Source organism: Trachemys scripta, chromosome 2 (genome assembly GCF_013100865.1).
Source record: "Trachemys scripta elegans isolate TJP31775 chromosome 2, CAS_Tse_1.0, whole genome shotgun sequence".
Taxonomy (NCBI): domain Eukaryota; kingdom Metazoa; phylum Chordata; order Testudines; family Emydidae; genus Trachemys; species Trachemys scripta.
In genome coordinates, this window is record NC_048299.1 from 49,503,814 (window position 1) to 49,529,114 (window position 25,301).

A 25,301-nucleotide genomic window follows, 5' to 3' on the forward strand; every position below is an offset into this window, starting at 1 on the left:
GCCCTCTATAGGAGCAAGAAAAGATCTGACACATTTAGATTTTTTTTCTCTATATTTTTGGCTTAATAAAGCTTAGACTCCTAAACATTTTAATATTATTTTCAGCAGTATGGGGCCTTCTCCATTAACTGCTTCTCCCAAGCAAATATTTTTCTGTAGCTACATATTTTGTGTGTTCTTTTTCATAATTATATAGTCTGCTGGGAAAATAGGCTGAGCCTGGCACTTCTGTGCATAAAATTGTTTATTTTTATAATTCTATATTGTATAAAATAATACAACAAGGCTAAGGACTTCTAACCATTAGTTTTTTCTGAGTCGTCAGACACATTGTAAGTTGTAATAGTCTGTGCTTCCTGACACAGTTAATAAGAGTGGTAGTTCAGCCAGTAGAGAAATAAAGGATAAGACCTAGATATTTCAATTTGTTTTGACAAAAGCAAAGAATCATGTACAGGTTTGTTCATTTAAGTTTGATCAGTAATATTGTGCCTTTGATTGGTGAGAGTGGGCAAGGTTAGAATGAAATACCACAAAAGCTGGAAAAAGTGCAGAGAAATCGGAGTAGTAATTCATAGGAAAGAGTACAATATGTTCATCCACTCCTGTTTATGGCCTTCTAGGGTAAAGAAGTATGTAATTATCACCCAGTAGTGCAGCAAATGGGATTAAAGCAAATTTTCCAGCTCAAAAGCAATACTGTTTCCTATTGTCCACCAATAGCAATGTGACAATTCAGTATTATTAGAAATAAGGGACATGATCCTGCATCCACTGAAATCAATAGAGTTGGTTCTCTGGATATAAGTCTCAGTTACTCCATTCCTGCACCTGGAGAGGAAGGGGAATAAAAGTGGCTTTAAGCCACCTTTGTTTTCCCATATTCTGGGACTGTACGGGCCTTTGATGTAAGTCAGAGAGACCTGAGGGTTTAAGCTCTGCTTCCTTTGGCTTCTCATAGAGTATGGCAAACAGAGTAGCTGCAGTTCACTATGGCCCTACCTTCTCTCAGCCCTTGCCCGCCTTCAGCGAGGCACCTACTGCAGAGGCCGGGAGCAGGACTGGTATAGTCAGTTTATTTTAAATTTGTAGTAACTTAAATTTCTTCTTAAATGGCTTTACGCTCAACCAAAATAAGCCACATTTAAACAGAAATACAGATGTCAACACAACACCAGTTAAACTAAACTGATTGAATCTCAGTCTTTTGGTTAAACCAGTCTAATGTTCTCATGTGGACAAGCCCTGAGCCTACTTTCCCCTAAGGGATCCATAATGGGCTTCAGAGAAAGCCTTTTATGATTTTTGTGGTTTTGCATGTTGGATTTTGCAGTAGAAATTGAGATGAATCCTAATTATATTTTTTCTGACCCCTCTTGGTTTCTTCTTTTCATACTCTCTCACAAAAAAAAGGCCCTACTTAGGTCCTCTCATTTTGGATTAATCTTTTCTCAAAATAAAAGAGACTTCATTGTTCTCAGACTCACTGACATAATTTTTAAGTAGTTAGAACTATTTCTTAATTTTGACTCGTTCCCTCCTGAGAATATCATGCTTTCCAACTGGAATTTTCTATTCTCCAAAATTTTAAGTCTTGATCCTGAAAAAGAATCTCTGTAGATGGATCTTTATATCTACACAGTGTTGAATTAACTGCACTGGGTCTCCAAGCAGGTGTAAGGATCTATATACATGGATATCTTAGAATGATCAAGACCTTAGGGCAGATGTGGGCAAATGTTTTGGCCCAAGGGCTACATCGGGGAATAGAAATTGTATGGCAGGCCATGAATGCTCACAATATTGTGGTTGGGCTGTGGGAGGTGATGCGGCCTCGGGGCCTGGGCTGAGGATGAGGAGTTTGGACTGTAGGAGGGTGCTCTGGTCTGGGACCAAGGGGTTCAGAGGGCAGGAGGGGGATCAGGGCTGGGGCAGGGGGTTGGGACGTGAGGAAAGGCTATGGAGCGCAGGCTCCAAGCGGTGCTTACCTCAAGCGGCTCCTGGAAGCAGTGACATGTCCCTTCTCCGGTTCCTACGCGGAGACGCGGCCAAACGGCTCTGCACGCTGCCCTATCCGCAGGCACTGCCCCTGCAGCTCCCATTGGAGTGCATAGGAGCCTGAGTGGGGCCATGCCATGGCTTCCAGGAGCCGCGTGGTGCAGCCCCCGACCCAGCACCCTGGATGGAGCGGGGCAAGCTACATGATGTGGCCCTGACCCAGCACTCCAGCTGGAGTGCCGGAGCGGGGCTGAGCTGCGTGGTCCAGTCCCCGACCCAGCTCCCTGGCCAGAGAGCCAGAGGAGGGCCGAGCCGCATGGTGTGGCTCACTGGATGGCTTAAAATAGCTCGCAGACTAGATCCGGCCCACGGTCCATAGTTTGCCCACCCCTGCCTTATACCCTATTCAGAAGGTGTATGAAGTCAATGGGACCACTCACCTACTTATCGTTAGGCATGATCTTAACTTCTTGATTAACTTCTTGATTCAGAGCCTTGGTTTATTCCATTTTTGTCTCACAGGAGACTGGTGGCAATATGTTTTCAAGAAGAAATGTTTGGGTTTTTTTGCAAATGAATTAATGGGAATCTAGCTACTTCTGAAAAGAGGAATCAAATGCAAGGTTTTCAGCAATACATAATTGAAGATATACAAAAATAACATTGTTTGAATGAAGACATAAATCCAATCCTCCCACACTATGTACATTTTAAGACTGTGATGATATATATCAAATATATACATTAACTATGATATATACCAAATAGCTAACCTATTTATTTCAGATTATGTAATTCAGCATTTACAGGCGGTAGATCGGGCCAAACGCAGACACTCACTGAAACTCATAGTGACTTCATAGGCATATGCATTAGGAAAACATACAGGATTGGTCCTATAGTGTAAACCGATTATAGATAAATACAAAACAAAAGTAAAGAGTTAAATTTTATATCAAAAAGAGCTGTATATTAAGCCATTAAGGAAAATTCTTTAGAGATGTCATACTATTAAATTTGTCCAAATAATTGATTTGGCATCAATAGGAGCAGGTTTGGGCCCATTTTTTCTTTAGCAGGCACTTAAATTTCTCTCCATGTGAATCTGCAATGTAGAAGTGTTATTTTAGTCTCTCATATTACCATGCATTTTCATGAGGTCCAGGTTTGCTCTTTGTATTTTTTCACAGGTGGAGGGCATCTGAAAAGAATAATATTTTATCCTCCAGTGATGATTGGTCTTCAGCAATTGGGACAATTGTCATCTGAACCTGACTAACACAATAGAACAGATTTCAGATTGATTCAGGAATGGCAATCCACACACCAGATTTTTAGGGAGACGTATTAACATCAAACTACCAAAAATAAAAGATTCCCCTTACTTTCTGAATGATCAGAACTTCTAGACATATTTCTAAAGACATTCTCAGGCATCTCAGAATTGTCAAAAAAGCTCTCATGTGACCTCACTGTAAAAAATAAAGAAACAGAAAGCTTACAAAGGAGACCATTTATTCTTTTAGTGTTTAAAGGTTATAGAGTTGTACGTACTCCTGTTTGCATCTAAGATGGTACTGCAGGGACTGCCTGTCCCTGAAACAGAAGCATTTCTGTGTGAAGTAGCAAAGTTCTAAAGTATCTGAGTCCTTTGTAAATCTCCAAAAAATTGTACTATTTCTGAAAAGTCATGTGGGAGTCCCTAGTTTTGAAGGGCTGTATATACAACTCTGAATTAGGTGACCCAGCTCTGTTAAGTGACACAGATTAGACAACCTGTACCTGTGGGGAATTTCAGTTTCTGTCTCACAGCAGCAAGCAATACACTGCCACTGATTGCAAACCTCCTTCAGAACAGAAGATGCACAGTTCCTATATATATACTGTCCTAGAACTTTCCCAGTAAGGATTCAATCCAATATATGGGGAAATGATTCAATAACATCAATCATGAAGTACTGCTGATTTGTTTGTGACCTGACCGATGGAGAGTCATGATCAAGTAGCTTCGCTTATTCCTCTTGAATAGATCTTAGAGAGCCATAATGATCACCTGCTTTTCTTCCCTGACTTGTCTTAGGGTCCCACGGTACTCAATCCTGTTTCTGCTCCTATTCATCATATATAGCAGACAACTTGTGCTACTGAGGTGCACTCTGAGCTTCAGTGTCAACAATACAATCATGTCATAGTTCTACATCTCTTCAACATCAAAGGCACACAGTGTCATTACCCAGCTGCCAGTAGGAATGGGGGACTAATTTGATGAACGAGCCCTCAATGTATCTCAGAGATAACATCTCCACAGGCCACCATGATAGCTGTGTTCAATGACGATTATGTATCTGGTGTTCCAAAGTAAAAATCTCCCAAGCAGGAGACAGGATATTTTAGGCTTTGGAATTCCAGACTACTGGAGATGAAGATGAGACTTAATTTTGTCACCTTTTAGATGTATTCTTTGCGCAAGCCTTCCCCCAAGATGGGTTGAGTCAGAACAATCAAGATGGAGACAATAATCAAGCACTGTTCCTGCTTAGAATTAATGAGGGAGGGGAGGGAAATATGGACCTTGGAAACAGATATATTGTTATATGGTGCCTAGAGCCTCCAACAATGGGTGCATAAGCAATACATAGTGGATTCCATTGGCTGCAAGAACTATAGGGTCTTCTTCAAGAGGTTTTATTTATTTTCATTGATCTGCAAAGAGCAAATAAATGAAGCTCTTTGTACCCAATCTGATGATGTTATAAAAATCTTTAACAAGATTGAACAGACTTAATACATTATAGCTGGATTATTTGATACAAGGTTTATGCATAATATGCTTCCTAATAGTGTCAGGCTGTCGAGATATGAAAAGACTGCAAAGAGAAGCATTGCTAGCTGACAAAATGACAGAGAGAAGCCCCAAATGCAAATCCCTGCCTCTTCCAGACCTTCAACAGGCTCCTCCCATCCCTTCAAATCATGTGAGAGTCATTACTATAGCACTGATATGTTGCAACAGTATTTGCCATAAACTAGAAAAGCAGTTGTTTGCATGAGATATCTGCCATTTGGGTGCTGCTGCCTTATCAGAAGTCAGACTCAAGCAGCTGCCAGTTTTTGGATTAAAATTTGAATCTGGAATATTAACTTTGGTGTCTACATGCAGATCCGAACACCTTCACTTTGGACCCTCTTCAGTTTCTTTTACTCCTTAGCACTCTACCTACAGATCTCTGGACAGTCACAGCAGCACAATATTTACCTCTGTATAAACCTGAAACAATAATAGCATGAGCTTCTGGCCTTCAAAGGGAGAGTTGGCAATAAACAAATAGTATGCATAAGTTCCTATCTCAAATCTGTTGCCCCAGTTAGACACTGAAGAGTAAATCTTTAAAACAGAAAGAAAAGAAAATTTGCCTTATCTTAGTTCCCATTGACTAATAGAGTAGGGTGTAAGCTATGTAGTACCCTGAAACATTATCCCCTAAGGGTCAATGTCCATATCTCACATACATAGGAACAATTCACAGTGATTAAAATTCATCTTTAATTTGTTCCTGTGTCTTGTAAAAACTGCTTGTTGTAAAGCTGTGCCTTGTAATATTAAGGCTTGTTTACATGCATAGTAGCTGATGTTACAAGATATGACAGATATACTCTCCTCCAACTGAGTTCAGAATTGGGTTCTAAACTAGTTAGAAAAAACTTGGGAGAATTGCTTTCTCCATATAAGCATTATATGCAGTGTATGTATTTAAATATAATTTACATGATATGACATAATGGATGGCCAGCCAGATGTTGCGACAAAAAATAGACAATGTAGACCATTTCTAATGGTATAAAATACTAACATCTGTCATGTTTTGATAATGTTGTACTGGATGACTGGATGATCTATGGTTGGTACCCACACCTTGAATAAAAAGCAAACTATAGAGCCAATTTCCTTTGCATCACATCTAGAGCTGGGCAAAGGATTCAGAGCAACTAACTTATTCAATTTTTGCCCTGCTTTTCTTTGTACATTATGGCAAACAGACTTTGATTTTTCACATCTAATTTTTCAAAGCTGTTCACACTTTGGGCCTGATTCTGCTCCCTGAGTTGTGCCTTTGGGACTACTCATGAGGTAAGTAAGGCACTACTCAGCCTGAGTAAAGATTGGAGAATCAGGCTGTTAACATGAGCATCATCATTTCATTTGAAAACTATCTGCATCATCACTGACTTAGTTTACTCTGTATTCACGCTGTGTAACTGTTCACCTAACTCACACGGTATAGTGTCTCATCCTAGATTGGATGGCTGAAACTGTAGTGCCAATTCAAATATTTCTTGGGCAGGGGGCAATTTATGGTCCCTACCCTATGGCAGAGGTCCCTTTCTAGTCCTTGTTTGTCTTCCCACCTCCTCCTGCAGGGACCCCAGGTGTCCCTCGACCGGGATGTCTCTTCTTTTTACCCACACAGTGCATGAGCTGATGTCTCAAGGAGTCAAGTTTTCAGAGGAATACCATGTGTTCTACCATATAGGAAAAGACTCCATGCATGCCAGATTGCAACACCATTTGGCCTGGTCACCCCTCCATCTGGACAGGGGTGATGCTGAGTCAGATTTCAGTGGCATTGCAACCACGCAGCCAGAGCGATGCTCCTGACCACTCCAGCAGCAGCTGTACTGATTTAGTATGGGACCACTGCTTTAAAGTGGTCAGGCCAAGGCTCCCCCTGCCTTTGTAGCCTCTGGAACTTTGAGCAACTGCAAAAACCTTGGGGAGCATTCATGATGCCACTGCTGAGAAAGCTGTCTATGTTAGGGAAATTTGCACCCATGTAACCACAGCACTGATGCAAAGCTTTACTATAAATGTAGTGCATCAGCAAAAATGTGGTTTGCCCTGGCATGACTTACTCTTGTAATAGACTGGTGCCAATCAGACTAGGGCAAATTTTTGATACAAGAGGAGGGAAATACAAAAAAAGGCTTATCAAATAGTCATGTTTTCACTTGCAGTGTAAACCTTTGTGAAAGTGTAACTTACTGATAAGTGTGTGTTATGGGTCCTCCTCTGTGCCCAGTCTGCATAGGGCATAAATCTGTTCCTGTTCTCAATTTGAAAGCTTGTCTGTTTAACTCAAGCTGTTGAGATTCATGTTTATACCTGTGAAAGTCCCTAATATGGCCACGAAGTTGGCTACCAGTACATATGTGGTGGCTTCTTGGGGATTTGCAGTGCTGGGGCCTCAGAAGCTTAAGGCAATCTTTTTTTCGATCCAGAGGAAGAATGTAACTCACTGTCCAGATAGTGTTAGGTGTCCCCCGCTATGTCAGAGACACAGAGATTATGGGTGAGGGTGTAGCACTCAGCTACAGAGCCTGTCTTTTTAGCTCAAGCTATGGAGACTTATGTTTTTAGTCCTAGAGGTCCTGAGGTCAATCCCAGATTTGTCAGTCAAGATGGCAGCCATCACACAAGCCAAGGATGGTCACGTTGACATGGGTATTCATATAACTTTCACTTTCCACAAATTCTTGTGAACAAACCATTACTTGGGCCATTGTTTGTCGGCAATAATTATTAAAAGGTCCTGCATACTGTCAAGACAAATTCATCTTTATTCGGAGGAAGGTTCACAAATATTTTGTTGCAGTGTTCAACTCAACTCTAATCACATCCCTTCACTACGTGGAGTGTCACATGAATTTGCAAATTATCTGAATTTTTACCCTATTCAGTTGACACATTTAGTGGGAAAAGCTGCTAGAACTGAAGAATTCACTTAATACCAAGAAAAACGTCTAAAAAAAGCTGACTATTATTTATTGAAGAAAAATTGAGCTCATTTGCATGCATACTAATCAAGTATTTTAAAAAGCTTGTTGTCATGTTCTAGTGAGACATAACGACACCAAAGAGCCATATAAAGGAAGGGGCAACAATTAAAAACTTCATATAAAACAGAAAAAATTCCATCTCTTGACTATTTCCACTCACAAATGTCTATAATTTAGTCTTTTTGTTTGTTTGTTTGTTTTAAGATGTCATAAGTGACTTTAAATGATTGTAGTTGTAGAAAGTATCAGAGGGGTAGCCGTGTTAGTCTGAATCTGTAAAAAGCAACAGAGGGTCCTGTGTCACCTTTGAGACTAACAGAAGTATTGGGAGCATAAGCTTTCGTGGGTAAGAACCTCACTTCTTCAGATGCAAGTCACACACTGAAGAAGTGAGGTTCTTACCCACGAAAGTNAGAGTTAGGGCTAGATAGAGCCCTAAGAACAATTCATCTTAGTCTACAGTGGAAGGCCACAAGATTGTAGTTACATTACAATCTTCACATTGCAACAGTAGCAATGACATAAAAGGCAAAATCCCTCTGCCATTTAAGTCTATTTATTTTTTGTCATTGAAATCGATAAGACTAAGACTGGACCCAAAATCTCGACTTCAAAGAGGAAGAAATACAAGTCATTTTTTTAAAGATATAAAATAAAGGAGGAACTGTAACTTTCTACAACTACAAAAAGCAACAGAGGGTCCTGTGTCACCTTTGAGACTAACAGAAGTATTGGGAGCATAAGCTTTCGTGGGTAAGAACCTCACTTCTTCAGATGCAAGTCACACTCTGAAGAAGTGAGGTTCTTACCCACGAAAGCTTATGCTCCCAATACTTCTGTTAGTCTCAAAGGTGACACAGGACCCTCTGTTGCTTTTTGTAGTTGTAGAAAGTTACAGTTCCTCCTTTATTTTATATCTTTAAAAAAATGACTTGTATTTCTTCCTCTTTGAAGTCGAGATTTTGGGTCCAGTCTTAGTCTTATCGATTTCAATGACAAAAAATAAATAGACTTAAATGGCAGAGGGATTTTGCCTTTTATGTCATTGCTACTGTTGCAATGTGAAGATTGTAATGTAACTACAATCTTGTGGCCTTCCACTGTAGACTAAGATGAATTGTTCTTAGGGCTCTATCTAGCCCTAACTCTCCTCTGCATCTAGAGGGAAAAAATAAATTTTCTTTCCTCCCTCTCTACTTATCCCTTTCCATTTATTGCCTCATCAGCCTCCCACCAAACAGATTTATAGTGTATATTGTGGGAGTGGTAATCAGAAAAGTATGCAGTGGCTCTTTCACATACTCATCAATAGACTAACCACCTGTTTGCATTTTCTTTCATTCTCTAGTGTTGCTGTCCCAGCTTTATAACTGAAAATGTTCCAGTGGGAGTATACCATGTGCATTACGTGCATTTTTCCTTGCTGGTTTCTGTGTGTGAACTCTTTGAGCCTACCAGGGAATGATAGGAGTATATGTTATCTCATTTTCTCTGTGTTTTGATTGTAAGAGTACATGCTATTTTGTTTTCATAGCTTGGCAATTGTGCTCACACAAATGCAATTGCACTTGTGACGGTGCTGCAAGGTGCTGGAGGTTGACTGATCTGATGTCTTCTAGCATTGCTGGAATTCAGCAGTATCCTTATTTTTACATTGATATGACATTCTATTGTCTGCTTGGTTTTTAATTGAGTTCTGCAGAGGCTAAAAGAAGAACTTTTTGTTCACCTTCAGAACTTAAATGAAAATAAGGAGGTGTGACAAGGTGGCCTGTCCTTGCAGGAAGTAGTGCCTAGGAGTCAGTCCCCTTCACTACCTTTGAAATCTATTGTGAATGGTGGAGGAACAAGCAAATGGTCTTATGTTAATTCATATAGCTAAATACCAGTGATGGACCTACTTTAAAGTCATCCTAATTAGGAACTCCAGCTTGTAAAAAGACATGAAATTGTATAAAAGATCCTTGGGTCCTGATTCTGTCATCTCAGATCCGCTTAGGCTTCATCGGGGAAGTTTGAGTCACAAAACTGCGGTCCCAGTTATGCTGGTACTTCCTGAATATGATATTTGGACATTGGACTATAAACTGTGAACTATTTCTGAACCACTATTTGTAACTACGAAGCTCACCATCTCTGCTATGAATCTGCACTGAATGAATTAAACTCATGTCTGTATGTATATTTATATTTAACCATTCTCTCTCTTTTGTTTTTTAATAAAGTTTAGTTTAGTTATTAAGAATTGGCTGTAGCATGTATTTGGGTAAGATCTGAAACGTTCATTAACCTGAGAGGTAATGCATCCGATCCTTTGGGATTGGTAGAACCTTTTCTTTTATATGATGAAATAAGATGTACAGAAATGTTCATCATATTTGACGTGAGTACCTGGATGGAGGTCTGAGGCTGGATCACTTTACGGGAACTGTGTTGTTTGGACTTCTGAGTAACCAGCAAGTTAATAAAGAAGCTGGTTTATGCTGACTTGGTAAATCTAAGTATTGGACTATCCACCAGCTTTATGGGGATTGTCTGCCCCATTCTTTGCAGTTCACCCTAATTGAGTGACCATAGCTGGCCCCCCACTAGGACTCCGGTCACAGCTCCATATTGGAAGGCTAGTTAAGGACGATGTTTAGCTGAAGAGAGTTGGTAAAAGCCTTACAGCTAACTATTGCAAGGTGACTATTCCCTCCAAGGCCTAAGACACAACCCCCAGCTCCAGGATGAGGGAGAACTTCTGCTTGAAGGAGGGAAGGACAGACTAACCTAAGGCAAGAGGCTTGAGACACAAACCCCAGCTCCACAGAGAGGGCTGAAGAGGAATTCCTGTTTGGAGGAGGGAGATATCGACTGCTGTAAAGGCAAGAGAGAAGAACTGTTCGCAATACAGCCCAGGTTCGGCAAAGAAAGGTTGGGGATGGTCTTCAAGAAAGCACCTTCATAGCTGGCTAAGTGGAAGTTGTGATGAACTACAGATCCAGGTGGGGATTGCAGAGTCTGGAGACTTGGTGAAGATGTCAGCAAGAGGGGTTAAGGTAGGAGCAGCTCAGGGAAGTAATGGAGGGATCAAATAAACACTCCTTATCTACTCAAAACAGAGTCCCTGGGTTGGAAGTCAGAGGACAGGGCAGGTCTGGGTTCTTCTACCTCTCCATCAGATCAAGAAGTGCCTGGGTGTTAAAAGACTAAAAGAGGCCAAGAAAAACAAGTTCTAGATATCAGGAGACACGGTTGAAGAAAATTAGGTTCTGAGTTTCCTAGTTTGGGACTTTTTTGTTTGTGCAGAAGGGCAAACTCTTTTACTCTTCTTTTACATAAACTCAGGAGATAGAAAAGTAACAAATGTGATAGTCCTGACCTGGACTGATACTGAGTTCAAGGATTATTACTCCGCCTTAGCCTCAGAGGGACCACAGGGTTTACCTGCCCTGTGGCAGCTTTCTGCTACTCAAGGAAGCATTTGCCTCCCCTGGCCCTCTTTCTCTTACAGAAAATGGTCAGGAATGAAGATTAGGAAAAGTATTATAGGGATGGGAGATAGTTACATGCGCCATCAAAATCCAGTTCAGGAAGTTTTGGGATAAACATAAAGGTGGGAGCAGGAAAGGGAAAGCATCGCCGATATTTTGTATGCTGCATTTATTTGTTATTGTTTGTTTTTTTTAATTGCAATTGCTGCTGTTTTCCTATTTTTATTCAAACCTCAGACAGAGGTGCAGGGCAATAATATAGTAGTAAAAAATTACAAGCATGATTCATTTTAGGGCTGACATTTTTAGATGAAAACAGTCTTGTGTATTTACAGAAAATATGGTGTATAGATCTCATTAGTAGGTGTAAAATATGCTCTATCAGTTTTGCCTAAGAAAATATTGATGTTAGAATTTGGCCACCTCTGACAAAGTTATTACCATGGTTAAAATCATTATTGTAGAATATCTTTTTAAGAAGAATGTGAGATTTAAAAAAAAGATGTATTAGGTCAAATTCTGCTGTTGGTTGTGTTGCAGTATTATTTGTCCATGGTATTGATTATTTAGAATAGAGTGAAATAGATATAGGCATTTAACAATAGAATGACATAAAGCTGATTTGTATAGTAAAAACATAATTTCTGAGTAAAAGGGCTGAGGTAGATGTGCTGCAACTTGTGGGTTCTTTTCTCCAACATGCTTGATGTTGCTGTCATTGGACGTTTCATCACTTGGGTCAGCAACAATCCTGCTTGGCCCCACTCTCTATCAAGAACTGCTTGTTCCTTGTCAGTCTAGGAGAATGACTCATAGATGTAATATAAAGAAAAGAATCCTCAATACCGATCATTTCACCATGCCCGTCAAAGCAGTGCTCTCATCTCTTGACTACCATCGAAAACCAACCACCACGGAGCTCCGAGCAAACTCGACAGTGGACACCCACATTTGCCCAAGGTCAGCTGATAGGAAAAGCTGCAAGCAATGCAGAGAATGCAGTGAATTTGTCTGCACTGACCACTCCACATTGATACTGATGTGTTAACATTCAATATACATTCACATCAAATTAGATTCCTGATAGTTCTTTCAATTTGCTAGTTTAAATAAAGTTTTTTTTTTTGCCTAAAACATTAAAGAGTTGTTCTTGGTTTCTGAATGCATTTCGTGGGCAAAAGGCCCCCACAACACAATTAATGTAACTTTTTTTTCAACACTGGAAGAAGATTAAGATAATTGAAATCAGCAATAAAAAGCTTTTTTAAAAAAATAACCCAATATACAACAAATGGAAAAATGGAAAGTTGATAGCAACTTTAAACACAGACAATTATTAATGGGAGATAAAGGTATCAATGAAAAATTTATGCCTAGTAAGATTTAGAACAATAAGAAACATATATGTATGAAGGATATATATATTTCTAGGATTTCTTTAGTTCCTGATATTTGATATAATAAAAGTCAGGAATTAAAGAAATTTTATATACATATAAAACTTACAAATGGCTGGAAAATTTACTCCGAGATTTATATTGTGGACCGGTACCATTCCATTGCTATGTTGAATAGATTCGATGCACAGCAATCTAACATAAGGGAATTTTTCCATGGGGAATGCCCCTACTTAGGTATTCAGGGTGTATTCAACACACTCTTTACCTACAGATTAACAAGTGTTTGGTAGGTGACAATGTCAATAAATAAATGAAAGCCACTACATTAAACACACTTCTGGAGAATAGATGCCTTTGGCTAATCCTTTATCGTGTCACGAACCATGAAAATGTTTCTTTCTTCGAGCAATAATGGCATATAATTTTGGTGTCTATTTTGCATAGGAAGGAGTGACTCTTCCTGAAAACTGAGCAGGATGGTCCCTTGATCTCCAGCTATCTCCTCATTTTCCTCTTGCAATACCAGCAAAATGCCAGCTGCAAAACCTATTTTGCATCTAGTTGTGATTTTGGAATTAAATGCAATGTAATTAGTTCCTTTTATATGTTTGGTAATCTTGTTAAGACAACTCATTAGGTGTCTTGGCAATTGGAAATTACTAGGTTTCAGAACATGTGCATTTCCTTTGTGAATACCAATTATTCCTAAATGAGGCAATTGTTCTTTAAGGGGTGAAGGGGGACGTTCTAAGAAGTTTTCTCATGCTTCCCATGTCCTGAACTTTAGGAAACCTATTGTGAGTGTTTCTGTTCTCCTTGGAAAACCACACATACGTATAAATGCTCTGATGCTCTTTATTCTATGGAAATTCTATCTGATTATGTCAAGGGTTCAAAATGAGAATTTGTAAATTGTTTAGGTGAAGTGAAAAAGTTGATCTCTAATGTCTAAAAATTATTACGAGGTGTGTCGATAGCATTTTCAACTATTACTCATGATAAGCAGAAAAATATTATAATGACTCATTCCATTTATTTGCTTACTAGAAAATGTTTCAAAGGAAATCATTGATAGAAAATCATTCCATCTGCAGAAATTAGACTTCTCGGTTTTCTGTTAATTTTCACAATAAGTAATTTTCTGAGACATCACTGCATCGGTTACACTTGGTTCACATTTTGAAACCGTGTGGGCTAGAAACAAGCTGGGATTCTGATGTCTGACTCCAGGAGCCAAAGCCCAAGGCATTTGTCTGTTGTGTGTATGCTTTAATTTCAACCTGTCCACGGATGTATCAATTCCACTGAGAAGAAACCAAGCCCCAAGAACCCTGCAGAGCCCACATGCTCATTTGAACTAGTTGGAAAATGAGAAATGCTGACATTTCAAAGTTTTGTTCTGAATTGGAATAAAAAGCTTAAATTTCAAAATTTCCCACAGAATGAAAATTCCATTTTTTAAATCCAGAACTATTGAACAATATCATTTTGATAAATGAAAAACTTCATTTCAGTATGTTGAAACATTATTATATAGTATAAAATATTAAATATTAGCTTATATGAAATATTCATTTTAATATAATATATAATCTAAACAAGTCTTGAAATGATAAACTGAAACTAAATGTTTTTACCTTATTGAAAGAAAATGTTGACATTATAAAAATAACAAAAGTTGAAACTATTTGTTTTAACTTTTTTTCCATTGAATAATTGGAATTGACATGTGGAATTCCCACAAAATATCAGTTTTGACAAAACTGTATTTCTGACAGAAAATTGTTCTGTTGAACATATTTCAACTAGCACTAGTGTTCAGATTTTGAACTTCCACAAGATTTGCTTTGGGTGGCATCTTATTATGGATCTCAAGTAGCAGAGTTTGGCTTGTTGGTGGAGGTTGAGAGAATACCCTCACTTTTTTTTCCACAGTTCGAACCCCAGCCTTTTCCCTCCCATAATCCACTGTTTATTTCCTTTTGTCAGTCTTCTTTAAGAATTTTATTTCCAAGTAATTCAATTCCAGTGATGTGAAATGTGCAGTATTCAAGTTTCAACTGTGGTTATAAATCATATCTCATGTCAAGAGCAATACAGACACTGGCAGGAGCTCCAGGAGGCATTGTGCCTCATTGGCAGGGGAGGGTGGCCAGAGCGCCGGGGGGAGGGCGGTGAGCTCGCCGTGGCCCCGCTCTCCCCGGCGGCCGGAGCTGGAGCACCGTGCCGCCCCCCTCCAGGTGCCACCCCAAGCACAAGCTTGGTGGGCTGGTGCCTGGAGCCGGCCCTGCTCACTGGTTCCTGGATTGCAATAGAACCGTATCTGTACTACCATACAACAGCTCATGTTGCATGCCTTCACCATGATGGGGCAGCTCCACTGGCCCATGTGTATAAGGCAGAGAGCAGGAGAACCAGGGACAGTGCCCTCCCTAGTCCTTCCCCCTCACCTTCCTTTGAGTTCCTTAGAGACTCCGTGGAGTCGTGGGCTCACAGGGCCCTTGTATTCATCAGTGCAAGTACTTCAGTTGTGCCAGACCCCTGTAAAAGAATGAAATGAAAGGGGGAGAAAGGGGGACCTGTCACCCTCTTTCTCATTAACCTCTTGTTGGGCCAGGCATAATTATAACCTGAGCATATAAAACTTTAACTAAAGCAGATCACTGTTTATCTTTGTAACTAACTAAGGCCTGATCATTAGCATTGATTATTTATGAAACAAAATCACTGAAAATCACTGGGCAAGTGGGAGGGGAAGGATGCACATCAGAATGCCAGGAAAGGCTCTCATGGTTTAAACACAGACCACAGCAATGAAACAGAGGGTCTTTTTTTTTTTTTTTTCTTTTCAAGAGAAGAACCTTGTGTGTTTCTGGGCCAATAACAATTGCATCATGAGCAATACAGGATCTTTTAGCTGAGAGCCCTGTGATGCATGGTATAAAATATAATTACAGAAGAAGCAAAAGGAGGGGGTTAGTTACTTTTAAGTACTGCAAGTGCAGCAGCACCTTCTGCATTCTTGTAGGGTCTGATCAACAAACTTTCTAAATGACCAAAATATAACAGAGTGTGGGAACGCATAGCTGGGGAGAAGTGGTTAGTTAATTAAGAAGCTGCGTGGAGAAAACAAGAATAACTGCTGCATGTATCTGTTGGGGAAGTGTTAATGGAAAGGATGCCTGAGAAAAAGTTTATCTCTAAGCTTCAAATACTCCTCCAGCAATGCATTTCTCATGCAACTATAATATTATAGCTACTGATAACATTGTTTGTTCACAGTCAAATCACACCCAAACGTCTGGTGCTGTTCAGAATTGTTTCTTCCCATTTGCTTGTTTGTTTAACACCTTCCATTTTCTTATTCCTGGCAACCATGCAGTAGCAATATGCCATGGTCAGGGAGTAATACAATAATTTGTATTAGCGATGCTGGCCTCCTTCCATCTACGTATAACAGGTAATGAAGACTATAGTTCCTATGTACTGAAAGCGTATGTTTTTTCACCACAACCACTGGCTTAGCTCCCAACTCTAGTGGCTTTCTAACAATGTCTATTCCTCTAGTTCAGTTCAGAATGTTGCAGGATTTGTTAACAGCCCTGGCAGATTTTGTTACCATAGGTACATTGTATCAGCCAGAGCTGCAGCAATAGCATACTTTGGCTCTTTTCTTTGTTACGGAATACGAGAGTGGGAGCCTCTATCTCCCAAATTCACAAAATTGTTTAACTGCACTTCAGCCTTGGGCATTTGCAATTCCTGGATGTAGATGAAATTATGGCTTGTTTGTTTGTTTGTTTGTTTTTTAAACTAACCCTGCAAATAAAATTGGTGAATTCTGTCTAGAATCCAAACTTGGAGAGGATGCCTGATAGAATATAATTCTGTAAAATTTTACACTTCAGAAAAGCCTAAGTTATACAGGATAAAAGGGTTGGTTTTGTTTGTTTGTGTGTTAATGTAAAATGTAAAATGTTTTGTTTGGCAGTGATACAGAGGAACTTCCAGCTGAGACAAGCTTAGCACAACTGAAGTTGGTTTAGCTAAAGGGAGGCAGTCTAGTGGATAAGACACTGGCAAGGGCCTCAGAAAACCTGGCTTCAATTCCTATCTCTGCTACTGATCTGCTGGGTGACTTTGGGCAAATCATTTATCTCCCTCTACTTCGGTATCTCCATTTGTAAAATAGGGATACAGACCTCCTTTGTAAAGAGCTTTGAGATTAAAAAGTGCTATCTAACAGCAAGTCATTATTATTAAATGACGTTTGCCTTTGACTCCTCTAAACATACTTGTGCCCAAATCATCCCTGGTGTAACTCCACTGAAGTTAATTGGATTATATCAAGGGCAAATTTGGTCCTCAATCTTTACCTCCAAGTGCTAAGGAAGAAAATGAGCTCAAAATCAACCTTTCTCCCTCTGCTGCCCTTCCTGATCATGATCTAATGAAACTAGGCATGTTCCTAGAAAGTAGAAAATGCCTCTAAGAAGTGCTTTTACAAGGATCAAATGGACTTTTTTACATGAGGATACTACCCTGAAACCCAGGTGTCAGTGACATTAGGAAATTATACTTTGGCTTTAACAGCCTGATCCTTTGTATATTTAACCACTAATGAAGTCAGTGGAAATTAAGATTGCTCAGAATCACTCAGTAAGAGTCCCCAAATGCTACCGGATTTTTGACATTCTGGGATTCAGGATGTAAGTCTGATGAACACCTTAGGAAAGACAGAGAGAGAGAGATAGTAGTGTGGCTTCTCCAGAAGGTTAACAGATTGATGGACTTGATAGGATTTCCGAGAATAGAGCATGAGGTTAATCTACCATTATCATCCATCAGCTGTACGTTGCCCTCAGCAATAGGTGTGATGTTATCAACTAGAGTTTGTTTTGTGCTGCATTGCATTTTGTGGTGTTAGAATTAGGGTACAGGATGTCTGTGGTTCAGTATGTTGTGAACATAAGTAATTTTAAAATGTTCTCTAGTAAAGGAACCAGAGCAGGTATCTACACTGTGTGTTCTTGTTCTACTTATTATTGTATAACCTTGTCTTTGATTTCATAAACTGCTTTTACTGTATACAGTAGCTTGCAGCGCTTGCATTGGTGAGTGGGTATAATTCCTGCCCCAGTGAAACAGGGACTAACATCAGCAGAAGCAGCTCAGATAAGATCTGAAGTACACAGATTGACCAGTAAGGACATGTCAAGTAGACCCACAGCAGCACAAGTGGCAACTTGTGCAAAACTAAACCTGCATAATGGATGCCTAGTCTTCAAATATCCTTTTTTTCTTGTCTAGTACAAAGATTATCTTAATACAGAGATTTATCTGAGGCATACCCTTCACCATTCATGATTGCATGGGCCAACTTCATTCTTGTGGATGACTGAGTAACATTTTTATGTCCGCTACAGAAGTTGTTTACATGGTAAAGTCATTAATAAACTAGCTATGTATTTTTTTAACTTCTCTTGATGTGATTTAGCAGCTGGAAATATGGAGTGTTAGGACCATGTGATCAGCCAGATCTTACAGCCAGCCAGCAAGTGCTCTGTGGGTTACTGGTGGGCCATGGACCGAAGTTTGTGGCTTCTGGTCTAACCTGTAAATCTATCTTTCTCTAATGACATGCAAAGCTTTTTTTTATGAGACAAAGACCCAGTACTGACCAAGCTCATGTGGCCTCACAACTCTGAAATCCGAAGATGGTAGTACCCTTCTTAAAGATAATGAATCCATCAAAGAGCACTGGAAGGAACAGTACCAAAAGCTTCTAAATGGAGAATCGACAGTGACTGACAACACCATCGACTCCATCCCTCAGCACCCAATTTGGGAAACTCTTGCCAATCCAACAACACCTGAGGAGGTCTGCAAAGCAATTAAACAAATGAAGAATAATAAAGCACCAGGTGTTGATAGCATACCAACTGAAGTACTGAAAGTAGGGGGAGAAACACAGACTAATAAGCTTCACTTGCTGCTCCTCAAAATCCAGCGCACTGAAGAAATCCCTGCTGACTTCCGTAGTGCTAACATAGTCACCATTTTCAAAAAGGGAAACAGGGCCAACTGTGGCAACTATCGAGGCATCCAACACGGGGAAGATTCTTATCCAACACGGGGAAGATTCTTGCTAGAATCTTACTGAATCGCTTGCTCCTTGTTGCAGAGGAAGTACTTCCAGAGTCCTAGTGAGGCTTCAGACCATCACGAGGCACAACCGACATGATTTTTGCAGCCAGGCAGATCCAGGAAAAATGTCAAGAACAACACCAGGAGCTGTATATGGCCTTTATCGATCTGACCAAAGTCTTCGACTCTGTCAGCCATGAGGCTCTGTGGAAAATCATGTCAAAGTTTGGCTGCCCAAGAAAATTTATCACCATTGTAAGTCTCCTCCATGACCAGATAACTGCCTCCATCCTGTGCAGTGGCTCTACCTCTGAGCCCTTTGTCATCCAAACTGGCATAAAACAAGGTTGTGTACTGCCACCCACCCTTTTCTCCATTTTCTTAGCAGCTATGAAAACACTAACCCAAAACAGTCTACCACAGGGCATTGGCATCCAATATCGGATTGATGGCAACCTCTTCAACCTTTCTCATCTCCATGCCAGAACTAAAGTAATATCGGCAACATTAACCAAACTCCACTACGAAGATTATTGTGCTCTAGTTGCACACTCAAAGGAGGATCTTCAAACAGCCCTTAATTGCTTCTCTGAAGCTTACAAAAGTCTAGAACTAACTCTGATCATCGGCAAAACAAAAGTTCTCCATCAGCCAGTCCCCGGACAAACATCAGACCCAGCAAGAAAGATCTATATCAATAAAGAAGAACTGGAAAGTGTAGAATACTTTGCCTAACTTGGCAGCCATTTCTCACAGAGGGCAGACATAGACGTCGGGATTCAGCACAGAATTTGTTGTGCCAGCCTTGCCTTTGACAGACTGTCTCGACGGGTGTACAACAATCACAACATCAGAACACATACTAAACTTTTAGTTTATAAAGCGCTGGTAATCCCAACTCTCCTCTATGGCTGTGAGTTGGGTGACCTACAGAAAACACCTGGAAAACCTGGAATGCCAGCACCAGCACTTTCTTTTGGAAGATCTTCAATATAAAGTGGGAGGAGCATCGCAATAATGTCAGTGTCCTCACAGAAGCCAACATCTTCAATGTTGAGGCCCTGATTATCCAGCACCAGCTGAGGTGGAGCTGGCACTGTGTGTGCATGCCTGATGTAAGCTTACCAAAACAACTGCTGTACGCCCAACTCACCAAAGGTGAAAGGAAACAAGAAGGCCAAAAGAAACACTTTAAAGACACCCTCAAGATAAACATCAAGAGATGTGGCATTGACACCACACACTGGGAGACAGCAGCCCAGGATAGAGATAACTGGTGAAGACTTGTCAGAGAGGGAACGTCCACTTTTGAGGAAAATTGCCTTGCCATGGTCACAGAAAAATGCCAGAAAAGAAAGGAAAGACAATGGTCACGCGGCAATCACGGCCCAACCCTGTCTTCCAACATCACCTGCAACATCTGCCAACGAGCCTGTGGCTCAAGAATTGGACTCTTCTGTCACCAAAGGACCCATGAAAAATAAAACCCGTGAAAGAGATCATTCTCATCTGTGAGGAATCACCGCTGTATTACTACCGTATAACATTCTAAGTGGTTACTTCATTATTTTACTACAGGGTAAGAACAGGGCATAGTGGTTATATTCACACCACTCAAAAATTTCCATTTATCTGAAATAACAATTTTAAGAATTGTTTTTCATGTATTATCAATTTGAATGTAGCAACAACAAAAAGGTTTTCAGTCTGGGAATTTTTTGCAGGGGGAGAATTTGTTTACTGGCCCTCCCTCACAAAAAAAGATTTCATTTCTAATGTTTCCATCATAAAATTGGAAAATATAAGGGAATTTTTTGATTAGAATGACAACTTTTATTTTCATTCTAAATTTTAATGGAAAAGAATTCTCATTTTCTGACCAGCCCAAAGTCTCTGTCCCAGGTCTGCCACTAGAATTCTGTGTGACCTTGAGAAAGTCACTTAGATCAAAAACACACACAGATTTTTTGTGTCTCAATTTTTGGGTGCTTAACTTCTGGGTGTCTTGATGAACCTTGAAATTAATTCATTCTATATAGTCTATCATTTTGTTTTACCAGTTGGGTAATGGCTATTTTTATTTTCATGTCTGCGTTCTGTTTGCTGCTGCTGCTATTACCAGAAAATGATTTACAATATAAAAAAATATTACTTCTCAGTAAGATGTTTTTAAAGCTACTAATAAAGCCTTTTGTGATCTGCCACTTTTGCTGGCCTACAGCTTGTTGTTTTAATATTGTTAGCTTCTGGTTGTTGTTGATGACTCTCCCTGCATTCACGCTAACCTGGAATCCTAATGCAGTTAATCTGTTTTAAGTGTCTGTTTGTGAGCCTAGACTTGAAGAAAGCCATGAAAAATTCTTGTGCCGATGTAATTGGCCTGAATGCCTCATGCACCACTGGCTGATTAAATCAGTTTGTGGTGCTACTGGAGTTAAAAATAATGGCCAAGAAAATTAGAAACGAGCCTTAAATTTACTGATAATTTTGGAAAATATCAGAAGCCAGTTGGTATGCAGCTTCACTTACTATGCTCCACTGACTTTTAATATGCACTGATTTTTTTTCCCAGTCCAAAATTATCTGCTTTGCCTTCACTGAGACTGTCCTCTTAGTATAGGATCAGATTAAATAAAATAATAAACATGATGCTTATAAATTTAGACGAACAATGTGCAGACTAAACATATTTAAAATATGTCTTCAGATTTTGCATCTATACATTGGAATATGCATTTGTGATATTAAATGTGCTCAGTAATCTAAGCAATGTGTTATATAATTAATAAACATTTAATGGCATTGATTTTTATAGCTTGGTTCATTGAACTCCTTATCAGTATTGAGCAGATGGGACATAACTATGAAAAATTATATTTTAAACATGACTACTGTACTTGAATTATGTTTTTAAAATTTGCTTTAGTGAAGCACTTACAAATATAATTTAAGTTGCAGACCAAGCCCTCAAAGTTAAGGTATTTCTTCTGTGCCGAGTACAATGATATTTAAACGATGACTCAAAAGCATATTATAAGATAAAAAAAAAAAGACAAAAAATTCCTGTGTGTCAGAAGAAAGCATTGCTTAAGATGTCACTGTGCAATAAAATGTTTGATTCTTTTTTCAGTATTTAGCAAATCCTTTTTTTAATACCATCTTTAATAATGTTGTCTCAAGGATGATTTTTGATTGAAATTTAGGATTACAACACAGTTTGTCCATTGAAATATATATACTTAAAGCATAATCTTCTCATATAAAATATATATATTGTTTGTAATCTCTGAGATTAGTTTTAAAAAACTGAGGTCAAACTTTCATTATAATCCACTACTGCAACCAATTTCTGAGCAGGAAATGGGTTGATATTTTAGGGAGGGAGACCTTCTGAAAATGAGCTCATCGAGGATTGGGGTGTGTGAGAGAAAGAGATTAAGGTGCTGTATTATCAGTAACTCCTGCTTTTAGTACTTCTTATATCCTGGCCCTGTTCCCTTTGAAATCTTTAGATAAGACTCCTGTTGACTTTAACGCAAACTGAATCAACACATAACAAGTGTATTTAAAAGAAATAAGATTATTAATGCACCATGACATGTTTCGCAATATGGCTTCCCTGGTATCCTTAACTCAACCTATTCACCTGTGTGAAAATGACAGCTGCCTTGTCTTCATTAGGATTTTACCCTCTGTTAACTTGAGTTAAGAATCCACCATTTTCCTCATGAAGACATGCCCTCAGAAGCATTCACTATGCTCCATAGCTGCTTAACACATTTCTCCCAGTCTTTCTTGCATCCTCCTGTGATTAGGGTGACCAGATGTCCCTATTTTATAGGGAAAGTCCCGATATTTGGGGCATTTTCTTCTATAGGCATCTATTACCTCCCACCCCCGTCCCAATTTTTCACACTTGTTATCTGGTCACCCTACCTGTGATGTAAACCTAAACACCAAAGGTATGATTAATCATAGTTTGACTCCTTGTGTAGCCATTGACACCAGAGTGAAGTGGGTGTAAAGTGCTACCAAGTCAGATTGGTAGTGATTTACACCTCCTTTTCACTGGTGTCAATGGCTACACAAGCTGCAGAGCAAAAAGGAATGGAGCCCTAGTAAAAACAATTGCATAGTATTCATCATTCCTGTCGTTGTGTATGTAAAGAACAGTATCTACTATCACAAAGGACCAAATCTTGGAATCCCTACTTGAATAAAACTAGATAATGGGAGCTATGCCAGAGTAAAAACTTCAAAATTTGACCTACAGACACTGAATTCCTTCCTAGTTTCTTGAAAAAATTTCAAACAGATGAAGGAAAAGAAAAAAGAAATCATAGCAGCTTATTTTATTTCTCCTTCACAGAAGGCAATTCCTAAACCCTAATTTATATTCATTTTCCTTAGAGAGTGTTAATCATGATTAAGGTTAGGTAGATGGCCACTGAGGACTGCTGCTATTTATTTACACATTAAATAAATAAATAAAAAGACTTAGAACCATCAGGTTATGCAGAAAGCTAGTCTATTTCACGGTGCATTCTTATTACTGTTACCTTCCTCATTTCTCCTCCATTTACCTATCATATTTCATCTCAAATTGGGCCCTGATGTTGTGTCCAGAACTGGTAGCACAGACCTTTGTGCCCATGCAGACTTCTATAGTTTGAAGTGAGCATCCACAAGGGTATAAGGGTCCATGCTTGTGGATCCCGATCGTGGAGGAGAGCCTTAGGAATCAAAGTTGCAAACCTTTGTGCTTAACTTTATGCATGTGAGAAATTCAGTTGACTTGACTGGGACTATTCATGCAGGTAAATTTAAAGAATGTGTAGTGAGTTCAGTGGAACTCTACTCACATGTGTAAATTTAAGCACATATGGAAGTGTTCGCCAGATCAGAGCCTTAGATTGGAAATTCTTTGTGGCAGATTGTGTCCTCCCATGCATTTTCAGAGTATCTAACACAGTGGGGCCTTGAGGATGAAATCCACGAGCAAGGGGTAGTGCATAGTGGGGCTACCCTGTAAGCAGAACAGGGACTGACATTTTAATTGGATACAGCTTCAAGTCCCTGATTTGCCTGATTTAAAACAAATTCAGAATTAGTGAGTGCACTAACTCCCAGGCTACTGAGGTGTGGGAATCTCTCATGTTGGAGCTATTCCATTTTGTATAGTCATTGAGCCAGAGAAAGACTGACTTCATAGTCCAGTTGGAGCAACTTGCCTGGGCTGTGGGAGACACATGGACTCTTACTCTAGCAGAGCAACAACTTCCCCATTTTCTCAGACAGCCTTGAATGCTGCCATGTGAAATTCTGGGAGACTCTTATTTCACAGCTAGTAGCTGAGCACTCAGTCATGGGCAGGAGACTCTACAGAAGACTGGATTTCTCTAGCTTTAGTGGGAGAGGAAGTCAAAGCTTCCACAGAGGGTTTGAGAGGTTTGCATGCAGCACCGATGCTGCCTTTGCAGATGCAGGGGGAAGTAAGTAGTACTGAAGAAGACACAGTAGTTATTCTCCTCAGCCCAGTCTTTTTGTTCTGCAGATGCAAGCCTGAACACTCAGGAGCCAGGAGAGAAGTTTTGAATGGTATGAATTAAACATTCATAGACTCATAGAAATGTAGGGCTGGAAGGAACATCAAGAGGTCTTCTAGTGTATCCTCAACACTTACGCATGCCCAAGTATACTTTAACCTTCCCTAACAAATGTTTGCCCAACCTGCTCTTAAAAGCCTCCAATGACAAGGATTTCACGGCTTCCCTTTTCTAACTTATTACAGTACTTATCTATCCATATAGTTAGAAAGTTTTTCCTAGAATCTAACCTAAATCTCCCTTACTGTAGATTACATCAATAACTGCTTGTCCTTCCTTCTTTAGACATGGAGAATAATCAATGACCATCCACTTTATAACAGCCCTTATTTGAAGGCTTTCATCAGGTTCTCCCTCAGTCTTCTTTTCCCAAGACTAAACAGCCAGGGTTTTTTAAAACATGTTCTCATAGCTCAGGTTTACTAAACCTTTTATCATTTTTTAATGTTTGCCCTTCTCCAATGCACTGGAACCTCACCTGTCCTCCAGGAGTTCTCAAAGACAATTGCTAATGGTTCCAAGATGGATTCAGCTAGTTCCTTAAGTACCCTAGGATGAATTTCATCAGACCTTGCTGACTTAAATACATCTAACTTATCAAAATATTCTTTTACCTGTGCTTCCACCATTTTGGCTTGTGTTCCTTCACCCTTGTTTAATATTAGTGGTGTTAAATATCTAGTCCCCATTAACCTGTCCAAAGAAGCAAAATAGGCATTAGACACCTCATCCCTTCTCATGTCATCCACTATTAGTTCTCCTTCTCTGCGAAGTAATGGACCTACACTTTCCTTCATCATTCTCCTGCTATTAATATATTTATGGAACTACGTATTGCG